The following is a 14,971-nucleotide window of genomic DNA, read 5'->3' as shown; positions in this document are numbered from 1 at the left end:
GGCGGCTGGCAGCGGGTGCCACGTGGCACGCTGCTAGAGGCCACGGGCAGCGGCGGGCGAAATTTCCGGCGCGGCGGACATGTCCGGTGCGCGCGAGGGGATTTTTAGGGTTTCGGGGGGGGAAGGAGATCCGAAATCGGGGGGGTTCTTTAAATAGGCATAGAGGGAGCTAGGAGAGTCCAAATGAGGTGCGGTTTTCAGCCACGCGATCGTGATCGAACAATCTAGATGATGGAGCAGGTTTAGGTGGGTTTTGGGCCAAATTGGAGGGGTGTTGGGCTGCAAGACACACGAGGCCTTTTCGGTCCCTCGGTTAACCGTTGGAGTATCAAACGAAGTCCAAATGGTACGAAACTTGACAGATGGTCTACCGGTAGTAAACCAAGGCCGCTTGGCAAGTCTCGGTCCAATCCAGAAATGTTTAATCCCCAAACACGAAAGAAAGGTAGAAATGACCACCGGAGGAGAACGAAGCGTCGGAATGCAAAACAGACAACGGGGAAAATGCTCGAATGCATGAGATGAACACGTGTGCAAATGCAATGCACATGATGACATGATATGAGATGCATGACAACGATCACAACACACGGAGACAAAGACCCAAACCCGAGAAAATAAAATAACTTAACGCCGCAACGGCAAGAGTTGGAGTACAAATTGGGTAAATCATATCCGGGGTGTTACAACACTCCACCACTACGAAAGGATCTCGTCCCGAGATCTAGGACTGAAAGAACGCCGGGTACTCAGAACAGAGGTGATCCTCGCGTTCCCAGGTAGCTTCACGGTCGGAATGGTGTGACCACTTGACTTTGAGGAACTTGATCGACTTGTTGCGAGTCTTGCGTTCAGTCTCTTCAAGGATAGCAACGGGGTGCTCACGATAGGAGAGATCTTCTTGGAGCTCAATGTCCTCGAAGTTGACGGTGCGGTCAGGAGTCTTGAAGCACTTTCGGAGCTGAGAGACATGGAACACATCATGAACATTTGCAAAGTTTGAAGGAAGCTCGAGTTGATAGGCGAGGTCGCCTCTCTTGCTGACAATCTTGAAAGGTCCGACGTATCTAGGGGCAAGCTTCCCTTTGATACCGAAGCAACGAGTCCCTTTCATAGGAGAGACGCGGAGGTAAACATGATCTCCGATCTCGAAAGCCAAATCACGGTGCTTACTATCATAGTAGCTCTTCTGACGGGATTGGGCTGCTTTGAGGTTATCTCGAATGACTTTGCACATTTCTTCTGCCTCTGTGATTAAGTCATTTCCCAAAAGCTGACGTTCACCGGTTTCGGACCAGTTGAGAGGGGTACGACACTTCCTGCCATACATAATTTCAAATGGGGCCATGCCCGAACTTGCTTGAAAACTATTGTTGTAGGAGAATTCAGCATAAGGAAGACAATCCTCCCACTTCATGCCGAAGGAGATCACACAAGCCCTGAGCATATCTTCAAGAATCTGGTTGACACGCTCGACTTGACCGCTAGTTTGAGGATGGAAAGCTGTGCTGAAGCAGATGTTGGTGCCCATGGCCTTCTGAAAAGAATCCCAAAACTTGGAGGTAAAGATGCTGCCACGGTCTGAAGAGATCACTTGAGGAATACCATGCAGAGAGACAATTCGAGAGGTATAAAGTTCCGCCAATTGAGCTGCAGTGATTGACTCTTTGATAGGCAGAAAATGAGCCACTTTAGTGAGTTTGTCAATGACAACGAATATAGCATCATTGCCACGCTTGGACTTTGGAAACCCAGTCACGAAGTCCATCTCAATGTGGTCAAACTTCCATTCTGGAATGGCAAGAGGTTGGAGGAGACCCGCTGGTCTTTGGTGTTCTGCCTTCACTCTTCTGCAGACATCACACTCATTCACGAACTGAGCAATCTCGCGCTTCATTCGAGTCCACCAATAAGCCTGCTTAAGGTCCTGATACATCTTTGTGCTCCCAGGGTGGATGGAGAGGAGAGAATTGTGAGCCTCATTCATGATCACTTTACGAAGTTCACCTTTGGGCACAACAATACGATCCTCGAAGAAGAGAGTGTCCTTGTCATCAAGGCGGTAGCACTTGTACTTGGGTTGACTCTTGGCAATCCCAATCTTCACCTTTTTCACCATAGCATCAAGAAGCTGGGCTTGGCAAATTTGGTCTTCCAAGGTAGGAGAGACTTGAAGGTTGGCGAGGAAACCTTGAGGAACAACTTGCAGATTAAGTTTGCGAAAAGCTTCACAAAGCTCGGGTTGATAAGGCTTGAGAATCAAACTGTTGCAATTAGCCTTCCTGCTCAATGCGTCAGCAATCACATTGGCCTTGCCTGGAGTATACTCGATACTCGGATTATACTCTTGAATCATTTCGACCCATCGAGTTTGCCTGAGGTTGAGATTAGGCTGAGTGAAGATGTACTTGAGACTCTTGTGATCAGTGAAAATGTCCACTTTTCTTCCCAATAAGAGATGTCTCCAAGTCAAAAGAGCATGCACAACTGCCGCCAACTCGCGATCATGAGTGGGGTAGTTCTTCTCATTGGGCTTCAACTGGCGAGAGGTATAAGCAACAACTTTCTTCTCTTGCATCAACACTGCGCCAAGACCTTGGAGAGAGGCATCACAAAAGACCTCGTACGGCTTGGATTCATCAGGCGGAGTCAGAACTGGAGCAGTGATCAATTTCTCTTTCAAAGTGTTGAAAGCAATATCACACTCCGGAGACCAAACGTACTTGACGTGCTTCTGGAGAAGATTTGAGAGAGGCTTCGCGATCTTAGAAAAGTTTTCAACGAATCTTCGGCAGTAGCTTGCGAGACCGAGGAAGCTACGGAGTTGCTTCACGTTCTGAGGAGGTTCCCAATTCACAATTGCAGACACCTTCTCAGGATTCACGGCAATGCCCTTGGCAGAGATGATATGACCAAGATAAAGAACCTCATCGAGCCAAAATTCGCACTTGGAGAACTTGGCGTAGAACTGGTGTTCCCTCAGCTTATCGAGTACCAAACGCAAGTGCTTGGCATGATCTTCCTTGTTCTTCGAGAAAACCATAATGTCGTCGAGATAGACCAAAATGAAGTCATTGGTGTAGGCGTTGAAGATGAAGTTCATCATGCGAGAGAACGTCGGAGGAGTGTTGACGAGGCCAAAAGACATGACAGTGTGTTCATATGAACCATAGCTTGTCCTGAAAGCCGTCTTGGGAATATCTTGCTCACGGATTCGAATCTGATGATAACCCATATGGAGATCAAGCTTGGAGAATACTTGGGCACCCTTGAGTTGTTCGAACAGCTCGTTGATATTAGGAAGTGGGTATTTGTTCTTGATGGTCTTCTTGTTCAATGGACGGTAATCAACACAAAGTCGGTCCGTTCCATCCTTCTTCTTCACAAAAAGAACACCACAACCCCACGGAGAAGAACTAGGCCGGATGAGACCCATTCTTTCTTGAACATCGAGTTGCTTCTTCAACTCCTTCAACTCTTCAGGTCCGAGCTTGTAAGGACGCTTGCACACAGGTTCCGTACCAGGCTCAAGATCAATAACGAATTCAACTGGCCGGTGCGGAGGCATTCCTGGAAGCTCTTCTGGAAAGACGTCTTGATATTCACAAACGACTGGAATCTGCGAGATAGCATCCAGTTCACCCTTCTCATTGAGAGAAAACAGACGGATAGTATTATCCCGAGCGGCAAAGACAATTACATCTTCAGACGAATGAGTCAATTGAATCTGCCTGGTTGCACAATCAAGATGCGCCTTGTGCTTAGAAAGCTAATCCATTCCGATAATAAGATCAATATCCGAGTTACCAAGGATCATTGTAGAAGCCAGAAACTTGTAATCGCCCAATGTGATAGAAATATTCGGAACTTCGTAGTTAGCAAGCAAGCATCTACCGGAGAGACAACTGCCAATGGCTTATGCATAACTTGAGAAAACCACCCATGCTTAGATGCAAAAGGTCTCGAGATAAAACAATGTGATGCACCAGTATCAAAAAGAACTTTTGCAGGAACATCGTTAACAGGAAGGTTACCCATAATCACATCTGGCGAGTCCTCTGCCTGAGCTGCATTCAGCAAGTTGACCTTGGCGTGCTTGGGGTTATGCTTGACCACAGCTGTACTTGCCGATCTGACAGGAGGAGGAGGAGGAAGATGCCTCTGGTTGAAACACTTGTTGGCATAGTGACCCTTCTGTCGGTGTACTAGAGTAGGGGTACCCTAGTATCTCGAACTTGTGCACGGGCAGTCGCAGCATCCCGCGGCAAGGCTTGCCGGGTGACCGCCAAGGTCCTCCGTGGTTCCTTTGGAGCCATTCAAGGACAAAGTATCCAAGCCAAGGAGACAAGACCCCGGCAAGAGGAGCTTGCCGGGAAGGCCAACCAAGGCATCTCAAGAAACTTGCCGCGACGCGCCACGCGTCCCGGCAAGGCCCGGTGAGCGACAAGCTCCCGGACGCGACAAGACAACGACCGCGGCAAGGCGCTTGCCGCGGCAAGCCACCACTCTGTGCCCGCGCTCCAGCACATCCACCAACGTGTCGCTCTGGGACCCTTCCAGGCGTACGTGGCGGGAGGCTGTGCAGCCAGCGGTGCGCGGTGGCAAGCGGCGCTGACAAGATTGCCATCGTGGCGAGCGGTGGCGTCCCTGACGGTCCCTTTTGCACTATTTAGGCGACGCAGACGGGCATTTAATGCCCTGGTCCCCTGCCGTCAGGGTTAGGTATGATACACTGTAGCAGGTAGCTGTACCAACCGCAACACCTTTCCATTTTTACCCTTGTCTATGTTGCCACCTGTCGGTGACCCCTTGAGCATATAAAAGGAGGCCCATGCGCAACGTAGAGGGGGGAGGAAGAGAACACTCACGCTCGGTCTCGTTAGCTGCTGGGGTGTACTGTAGCACTCCGCGCTCCCGAGCAAGAACTCAATACAAACCACAAAGCAGGAGTAGGGTTTTACGCATCTGTGCTGCCCGAACCTGGGTAAACTGCTCGTGTGCTTCGCCTCGATCCGCTCTTCGTGCGACCCTCGCCCCCGCCGAACCGAAAGGGACTCGGTCCTCCGGTCCCATAGGTGCTCGTGGATTAGTCCCCCGACATCTTTGGCGCGCCAGGTAGGGGTGTCGAGGTTGTGTGAACCAGATCCGGCGTTCACACGAGCTAGATCTTCATTATCTTCATCGACATGCCGCCGAAGAAGAAGGCTTCGGAGGCGGCTGCTCCGTCCGCGCCGAACCCACCACCGCCGGAGCAAACGGCTGATGGGGCAGACGCCGGCGGAAGAATGGGCGTCGACGAGGGAGCTCACGGTGCTGCCAGGTCCAAGGACAAGGCTGCGCTGCCCATCGGCGGCGTAGCCGGCTCCCACAATGACCGGGCACACTCCAAGACCTCGGCGTCCGAACATGCACCGCGCCCATCTCAGGAGGCGCGGGACCGGCAGCGTCATGGTACTCACGGTACCATGCGTTTGCTGGACGAAGATTGAGCTGGTGGATCTCGGAGTGCTCAAGACCAGCATGCACGCCAACATGCTGGCACAAGCGAGGCACAGTCGCCTGGACGGGATACTGCTCCTTCTAACATAGTTAGAAGTCCGAGCATATCCCGCTCCTCGCACCGTTCGCCACCACCACCTGCCACTACAGCAGAAGCTTTGGCGCGAGCTCAACTGCTCCTGGACTACCCTCCAACGGCAGACAAGATCGACGACTGGAGGGCCACCATTCAGAGTCTCATCGGCTTCACCAACAGCGACACTCAACGGCAGCCGAGCACGTCGCAGCCGCGACAAGTCAGCCAGGCACGAGCCGGTGGCGACAAGACCGGTGGGGGTGCAACCACTGTGCACTCTCCGCCCCGAAGGCCAAGATCGCCGACTCGCCGGATCCACCTCGACAGCGACTCCACCGCGTCATCAGATCCATGAGCTCGTCGCGATCAGCGCCAAGTTCTTCACGAACGACAGCAAGAAGACGCTCGTACTCGCATCGAGCGCCGAAGAGAAGCGCGACGTCAATCGGACCAGCGCGCTGGGCCCTCTGTTGACATGCATGCGCCAGGGGAACCAGGCGACTTGCCGTACGCGGTAGGTTGCCCTGCGTTTACTCGTGAGCTGCGGCAAGTCCAGTGGCCCAGCACGAAGAATTTCAAGCCAGACGTACCAGAGAAGTACGACGGCAAGTCACATCCGTCGGAGTTCCTCAGCATTTACACCATCGCGGTGCAGGCTGCCGGGGGGCGGGACGACAAGATCCTTGCCAACTACTTCCCGCTGGTGCTCAAGCCCAACGTCAGGTCCTGGCTCATGCACTTGCCGAACAACTCCATATCCTCCTGGGCAGACCTATGCCATCAGTTTGTCGGCACCTTTACAGGCGGCCACAAACCTCATGGCCAAGAGAGTGACCTTCATCTGCTCGCCCAGAAGGAAGGAGAGCCCCTGCGCAAGTACATTCAGAGATTCAGCCGTGTACAGCACAACATCCCAGATGTCCACCCTGCCGCGGTCATCAGCGCGTTCCATCAGAACGTGCGTAACCGCAGGATGCGGGAGGAGATGGCGATGTGCAAGATCAGAGACGTCAGTGAGCTGTATGCCCTGGCCGACAAGTGTGCACGTGCTGAGGAAGGGAGGAAACTCCCCGGAGAGAATACATGAGCAGGAGGATCTGACAGCGAGGATGCTGCCCCGGCAAAGAAAAACTGGCGGCGGAACAACAGGAAGAAGAAAGGCAAAGATGTGCTAGTCATTGAGTAGTTCGGCAACGAAGGTGGCGCCAAGAAAGCCAAAGCTGGTAGCTCCGGCAAGGAGATTGCCGCATGCACCAACTGCCAGACTGTGGCGGTCGCCGACAAGCAGGACGGCACCGACAAGCAGTACTGCAAGATCCACCGCACCAAGGGCCATGACCTCTAGAGCTGCAAGAAGGTCGAGCAGCTTGTCCAGCAGCAAAAGGCTGAATACGAGCAACGCGACAAGGAGAGGGCCCAAGGAGGCGCTGGAGAATCCGGCAAGAAGCGCGCCAGCCGGGGAGGACGCCGCGGCAAGGCCAAGCAGCGGCAAGGAGACAGACCTCCCCGCGGCCGCGACAAGGATGAAGATGACAACGACGATGAAGACATGGATGGTGTCGAGACCAGTGAGCAGGAGTTCCAGAAAGCCACAGAGGTCTTATGCATTGACGGCGGTGGTTCTCTGCATACTTCGCACCGCCAACTCAAGCAGTGGGTGCGGGAAGTCAATGCGGCGGAACCACCCGTCGAGTCACGCAAGCTTCTGAAATGGTCCAGCACGCCTATCATCTTTGATATTGAGGACCACCCTGATCGCACAACTGCGGTCGGGTGCTTGCCGATGTTGGTTTCACCAACTATCCGCAACCTCAAGGTCACTAAGATGCTAGTTGACGGCGGGGCCGGCTTGAACCCGATCTCCTCCGCTGTACTCCAGAAACTCCAGATCCCTGACAGCGAGCTTGAAGAGACCGGCACATTCCAAGGAATCAACCCGGGAAGGAGCAAGCCGAAGGGGAAGGTCACGTTGCCAGTAACATTTGGCAGTGAGGTGAACTTCAGGACTGAGAGGGTCACTTTTGACGTTGCCGATTTTCCATTGCCTTACAATGGGATACTCGGCCGTCCAGCACTCGCCAAGTTCATGGCAGCCTCTCACTACGCATACAACATGCTGAAGATGCCAGGCCCGATAAGCGTCATCTCTGTCCCTGGCGACAAGAAGGATGCTCTTATCTGCGCCGACAAGATCTATCGGGAAGCGGCAGCCGCAACAGATCGCAAGTCACCTGCCGTTGAAGCTCCCGGGGGGAAGAAGAAGACCAAGTCCGGCAAGAGTTCTGATGCCCACTCCGGCAAGTGGACCTCTTCGGAGTGCTGCGCTGCCGTCGAGGACGCACCATCGAGCTCCACCGGCAAGTGTAAGAAGACAATGGCAGCTCCGCCAGAGACCAAGAAGGTGTCCGCCAAGGAGGACGGCACTGGTGGTACCTTCACCATAAGTGCCACTCTCGACCCTAAATAGGAAAGCGCGCTCATTGCTTTCCTGTGGGCGAACGTCGACGTGTTTGCGTGGCAACCGTCTGACATCCCCGGTGTACCCAGGAAAGTAATTGAGCACCATCTTGCCGTTTGTCCTCATGCGCGGCCCGTCAAGCAGAAGGTCAGGAAGCAAGCAGTGGAGCGCCAAGAATTCATCGCAGAAGAGATCAAGAAGTTGGAAGCAGCAGGCCTTGTCAGAGGAGTTCTCCATCCTACGTGGTTGGCCAATCCTGTAGTCGTGCGCAAGGCGAACGGGAAATGGAGACTTTGTATCGACTTTACCGATGTTAACAAAGCTTGTCCCAAAGACCCATTTCCTTTGCCGCGCATTGACCAGATTGTTGACTCCACGGCCGGATGTGACTTGCTTTCATTTCTTGACGCATACTCAGGATACCATCAGATCTTCATGGCAGAAGAGGATGAGGAGAAGACTGCATTCATCACTCCATGTGGCACGTACTGTTTCATATGGATGCCTTTCGGTTTAAAAAATGCTGGTTTAACATTTGCAAGGGTAGTCCATGTCGCTCTTGAGCCACAAATACACAGAAATATGGAAGCCTACATGGATGACATAGTGGTCAAGAGCAAGGACAAGGCAACTCTGATTCAAGATTTAGACGAGACCTTTGCAACTCTGCGCAAGATCAGCCTCAAGCTCAACCCCGAGAAGTGTGTGTTTGGAGTCCCCTCCGGCAAGCTTCTCGGGTTCTTCGTGTCTCAGCGGGGAATCGAAGTCAATCCCGACAAGATCAAGGCCACTGAGCAGATTGAAGCACCAAAGCGCGTCAAGGATGTACAAAGACTTGCCGGTTGCGTGGCTGCTCTCAGCAGGTTTATCTCTAGGTCTGCTGAGCGCGCCCTGCCGTTTTTCAAAATATTGAAAAAGGCAGGTCCAATGAAATGGACTCCGGAAGCGGAGGCTGCGCTGCAAGACTTGAAGAGATACCTGTCCTCCACTCCAACACTTGTCGCACCTAAGCCACAAGAGAAGTTGCTGCTGTATATAGCGGCAACCAATCAAGTGGTTAGTGCTGCGTTAGTAGCAGAGAGGGAGGCAGATGACGAGCCAGCAACCACGGCAGGTGCATCCAGCGACAAGCAGGGGGCTTCCCCGACAAGCTCTGGTCCCGACAAGGATGGATCTGCGCAGACGCGCGAGGAGATACAGAAGAGAATGGTACAACGCCCAGTTTACTTTGTCAGTTCCCTTCTGCAGGGGGCTAGGTCAAGGTACTCTGGCATGCAGAAATTGCTTTTCGGCCTTCTCATGGCCTCGAGAAAGCTGCGCCATTACTTCCAAGCACATGAGATCACAGTTGTCACTCGTTTTCCGCTGAAGAGGATACTACAGAATCCAGAAGCGACAGGCAGGATTGTTGAGTGGGCACTGGAACTGTCAAGCTTTGGCCTCAAGTTTGAGAGTACTTCAACTATCCAAAGCAGAGCATTGGAAGAATTCATAGCAGAATGGACGCCAACACCAGATGAAGAAATTCCAGAAACGAGCATCCCCGTCGAGAAAGCAAGCAAAGAGTGGCTGATGTACTTTGATGGTGCCTTTTCGCTGCAAGGCGCCGGTGCTGGCGTGCTGCTTGTCGCACCCACCGGAGAGCACCTCAAGTACGTAGTCCAGATGCACTTTCCCAAGGAGCAAGCAACAAACAATACTGCAGAGTATGAAGGCTTGCTTGCCGGTCTCAGGATCGCGGCAGACCTTGGGATCAAGAAGCTCATTGTCAGGGGTGACTCGCAGCTTGTCGTCCACCAAGTGAACAAGAGCTATCAGAGTCCGTTGATGGAAGCCTACGTCGACGAAGTGAGAAAGCTAGAAGAGCACTTTGACGGCCTACAGATGGAGCATGTTCCAAGAGCTCAGAACGCCATTGCCGATGGCCTATCAAAGTGCGCCGCACTTAAGTTACCTGTGGAACCAGGGATCTTTGTGCTCAAGCTGACTCAACCGTCTGTAACGCCATCAACTGGACAGAGCAAGAAGAGGAAGTTGATTTCTGGTGACTATTTTCCGGCAGAGCTTCCCGAAGCCGCCGCCAAGAAGGTCCCCAAGATCAACGCCAAGAGCGCTGAGGAGCAGTCTGCTCCAGCAAGCCCTAGGGTTTGTTCCGTTGAAGTAGAAGCTCCTGACAAGTTTTGCTCCGGCAAGCTTGCCGGGGAACGTCAAGCTCCGGCAGAGCCGCAGGTTCTCGCCGTAGAAGCGGATGTTCCCACAGCAGCAGATTTGCCTTTAGTCCTTGTTGTCGAGCCACAAGCTCCAGCATGGGCACAGCAGATTGTCCGTTTCCTTCAGACAGGAGAACTTCCCGAAGAGCAAGAAGAAGCGGAAAGAGTAGCCCGGCAGTCAAGTATGTACCAGTTTGTCGACAACACACTGTACAGAAGAAGACTCAATGGTGTGAAATTGAAGTGTATTCACCGGGAAGACGGACAAAAGCTGTTGGCAGAGATACATGGAGGCATATGTGGTCACGACATTGGCGCAAGAGCACTTGCCGGCAAAGCATTCTGGCAAGGTTTCTTTTGGCTGACAGCCCTCCAGGATGCAACTGCACAAGTAACCAAGTGTGAAGCGTGCCAGTTCCATTCCAAGCAGATACACCAACCAGCTCAAGCTCTCCAGACGATCCCTTTATCCTGGCCATTTTCGGTCTGGGGGCTCGACATCCTCGGCCCCTTTCCCCGAGCAGTCGGGGGCTTTGAGTACTTGTACGTTGCAATCGACAAGTTCACAAAGTGGCCGGAAGTGGAAGCAGTGAGGAAGGTGACAGCACAGTCAGCAGTCAAGTTCTTCAGGTCGATTGTTTGCCGCTTCGGGATCCCTAACAGGATAATCACCGACAACGGTACGCAATTCACGAGCCGCACCTTCATGCAGTACGTCCAAGATCTTGGCGCCAAGGTCTGCTTCGCTTCTGTTGCTCACCCGAGAAGCAACGGTCAAGCGGAGAGGGCAAATGCTGAAGTGCTGCGTGGGCTCAAGACCAGGACTTTCGACAGGCTGCACAAGTGCGGAAGAAACTGGATCGAGGAGCTGCCGGTGGTTCTTTGGTCGATCAGGATGACGCCAAATCGAGCCACTGGCCAGACACCTTTCACTTTAGTCTATGGAGCAGAGGAAGTTCTCCCCACGGAACTCGTATACGGGTCACCTCGAGTGCTCGCTTATGATGAGCTTGAGCAAGAGCAGCTGTGACAAGATGACGCGCTACTCCTTGAGGAAGACCGTCTTCAGGCTGCTGTACGGGCTGCTCGCTACCAGCAAGCTTTGCGCCGCTACCATAGCCGCAAAGTTAACGCCAGAAGTCTCGAGGAAGGCGACCTTGTTCTTCGGCGTGTTCAGTCCGCCAAGAATTCCAACAAGTTGACGCCGAAGTGGGAAGGCCCTTACCGGGTGAAACGAGTCACTAGGCCTGGCGCTGTCCGCCTTGAGACCGAAGATAGCATTCCGGTGAACAATTCCTAGAACATTGAGCATCTTTGTAAGTTTTACCCGTAAGGCGCGGTTGCCGGAACCTGTTCCAGCAACCACCTTTTGTACAAGTCTTGCCGCTGTTGCATGTAATCCTTTGTACAAAGCTGGGCGCAGACCCCGTGCATAAGTAAAGCTCATATGCTCCGCACATCTTGTCAATTTCATGCTTTCTATTTTTTGCATATGTGATCTGACACTTTGTGCAGCACCTACTCCCCGGTAAGCAATAACGAGCCGTAAGGCTCCATATCTTTATTTTCTCCTCTTTCTTTTTTCTCAAGGAAAGGAAGGTTCCCTCGCCCACAAGTTTGCCGGGGGGGGGGGGGAAAGGAGAAGATAATGGTATGGACCAGGCATCGTTCAAGAAAGTTTCGCCTTACCGGGAAGCAAACAACAGAAAAGCTAAGTTGCCAAAGTTTGAGCAATCAGATTTTTAAATTTTTTAAGTTATCTCCCTTGAACGACCGCACTTTGTATGGAAAACCTGTGCGCGGAGGAACCAACTCGTAGCTAGTTGCGCCCTTACTTTGTTTCGAGTCCGCTCAACAACTTAAGTGAGCTGCGACTAGTTGCGACAAGGTTTCTTGTCGGTAGCGGCACCGCCAGCAGGCTGCTGACGTCCCGCACTCAGCGCTCGCGGCTAAGGTGCCTGCACCGGCAAGTTCCCTAAAAGCGTAGGGCAAAAACATACAAAGGGAGGAATCAAGTAAAGGGAATAACATTGCAATCATTACCCGGAATAGAGTTATATTACAAGGTAGCTTGTCGCGGCTCTAACAGATTGTTCTCATAACATGACCAGCAGTGACAAGAAAAGGAGAAAACGAGCGGCCTAGTCTACGCGATCGCCCTCAATCCTCTTGATCCCGCTCACCTTGTCCACAATGGGTGCGACAAGGGTCTTGAGCGCCTCCAGATCAGCATCCGGCGGCAGGGTCTTGAGGACGTTGGTGAGGTTGAGGCCCGGGTTGCGGAAGGCCACCTTCACCAACACCTTTTGAAGAGCTCCCGCGCAGATCTTGCGCGACTTGTCGGCCAACTGCTTTGGGATCTTCTCCCGGAGCCGCTGGAGGGCCGTCACCACGCCTTTGAAGGACAAGGTGAGCTTGGCGCTGGGTTGGAGGTTCTCATCAGAGGGATACCCGAGATCCTCCACCCAAGCTGCGCCAGCTCCCTGTCGATATTTGCGGCAGCATTCACGAGACCCTCCGTCCAGTTCTCCACATTCTCCCTAAAAGCATTCTGGGCGGCGGCAGCACTCGCCAGCAGTGCCTTGTCGGCCTTGATCTCCTCCTTCAAGGCCACCTCCTGCTCCCTGGCGCCGTCCAGCGTCTTGGTCAAAGTGGTCAGCTTCAACTCAAGATCTGCGTTGGAGTCCTTGGCGGCGCTAAGCTCTTTGCCCTTCTCGGCGAGACGAACCTGCAGCTCTGAGTTGCTGTGGGCGTCCTTCTCCCGCTCACGCTTGAGCGCGGCAAGCTCTTCACCACTCGCCTTGAGATCGGCCTCCAGCTGCGCCACCTTCGTCTCCAGCTCCTTCTTGGCGGCCTCGGCAACTGCGGCAGCATCCTCTGCTTGCTTAAGGGCTTCGCCGAATTTTTGCTCACGCGCGGCAAGCTCCTCCTCGTGGCCGTCGAGGTTAACTTTCCGCTGCACCAGCTTGCCCTCCTGCGCAGACAGCTTCTCAGCGGCAAGCCGCTGTTGCTCTTCAACTTCGGCCTTCTCGAGGAAGAAGGCCTTCTGCTCTTCGGCGAGTTGCTCCCGCTGCTCTGCCAGGGACCGGAGAGCTTCCTGGTTGAGACCCCGGAGCTCCTCCGCGCGCTTCTCGATGTCTGCTCCCGCCTTCGCGACAAGCGCCTCGCGGGATTCCAGCTTGGCTTGCCGCGCGCGGTAGAGCGACAACAGCTTCCGCAGCAGCCGCTCCTCCTCAGGCTCGCCGCCGCTGCTGCTCGGCGCATCAACTAGCGTCAGCCCAGCGGAGGCGAGCACCTCTCCATCAAAGCTCTCTCCCTCGATCGGCGCCCTGGAGCTTGACGCCTAGGGGAGGTTGATGAAAACGCCATCGCCGACCTTCAAGTAGACGCCTGGCTGGGGCTCTTCGGAGCCTGGCGCTGCGGCAGCGGCGGACGGGTCGGCGGTCGACGTAGCGCCTGGCGCTCCTGCGGCCTCAGGGCCGTCAGTGCGATTGCCAGACCCCTCGCCAGCTGCTGTGGCGGCAGCTTTGGCGGCCTCATCGCCGGCGGGATCATCAGCGCCGGCTGCTTCTTTAGTGGCAGCGGCGTCGTCGGCAGCAACCTCGGTCTCCATCGGCTCCGCAGCAGATGGGTCTGATGGCCGGAAAAGTGAGAAAAGTCAAGCAAATACCCAAAAGAAGAAGAACCCAAGGGAAGCTTTGAAGAGAAGATTACCTGTACTGGGTTCGGCAGTCGTAGTCTCCGCCGCCGGGGGGACGCCGGTGCTGTCCCTTGCCGGAGAACTCTCCCTTGCTGGAGGACTCTCCCTTGGCATTTCGGGGGCGGCCTCCGGGCGCTCCTGGTGGGGCTGCTCTGCTCCTACACAAACCAACAGTCAGATGTCAGCAAAGAAAGAGTATCCATGCACGCCTAACAGCGGAAAGCGAACCATATACTTACGCTGGGGGCTGCTCTGGAGAACAGTTGCCGGGTCCGGCAAGGTTGTCTCGGACGCACCCCCTGCTGTCGCGGTGGGTTCGTCCTCGATGACAATCACCGGGACCTTGGCTCTCTTCGCTGCTCTCTGGGCCAGAGTCCTAAAAAGGAACAAGTTCAGAGTAAAGCAAATGAGATACAAGACAAAACAGCAAGAATTGAAGAACTACAAGTACAACAAGAGAATCTTACTCTTCTTCTTCCTCGTCGGAGCTGAACACGGAGAAGTCAAAGTCCGGCTCACGTCCAGCGCGAGGAGGCGGAGGAGTAGTTTCCCTTGGCCGCTTGGCGGGAACAGTGGCGGTGGTCTGAGACGACCCCGCTCCGGCTGCCGCCGCGGCGTGAGAAGCGGCAGGAGCAGAAGCGGTGGTCCGGGTGGACCCCGCTCCAGTTGCCGCAGCAGCGTGAGGTGCTCCCGCGGCAACAGTGCTTGCTGCGGTGGAGCGTGTCGCGCAGCGCGGCGACTGTTGACTCGCCCGCCGCCCCGCTATGTCCCCGGCCTTGCGGAGACGCCTTCTTGGTGGGGATGGAGGCTCTGCTTGCGGCGAGCTGCCTGAAGATGAGGAGGAAGAGGAGTTGATCTCCAGCGAGCCGCTCATATCCTCGGCGGGCTCGCTCGACTCGACGTCATGCCCGGCAAGCTCTTTCTCGCCGATGAGCTCCTCTCGCTCAGCACGGCTTGCCGCCTCTGCTGCCTCTGCCTCCTCCACGGTGAATCCAAATTCGCCCGCGGCTGCGGCTGCCGCCGCCTCT

Source organism: Triticum urartu, chromosome 2 (assembly GCF_003073215.2).
Source record: "Triticum urartu cultivar G1812 chromosome 2, Tu2.1, whole genome shotgun sequence".
Taxonomy (NCBI): Eukaryota; Viridiplantae; Streptophyta; class Magnoliopsida; order Poales; family Poaceae; genus Triticum; species Triticum urartu.
This window is presented reverse-complemented; position numbering follows the sequence as displayed.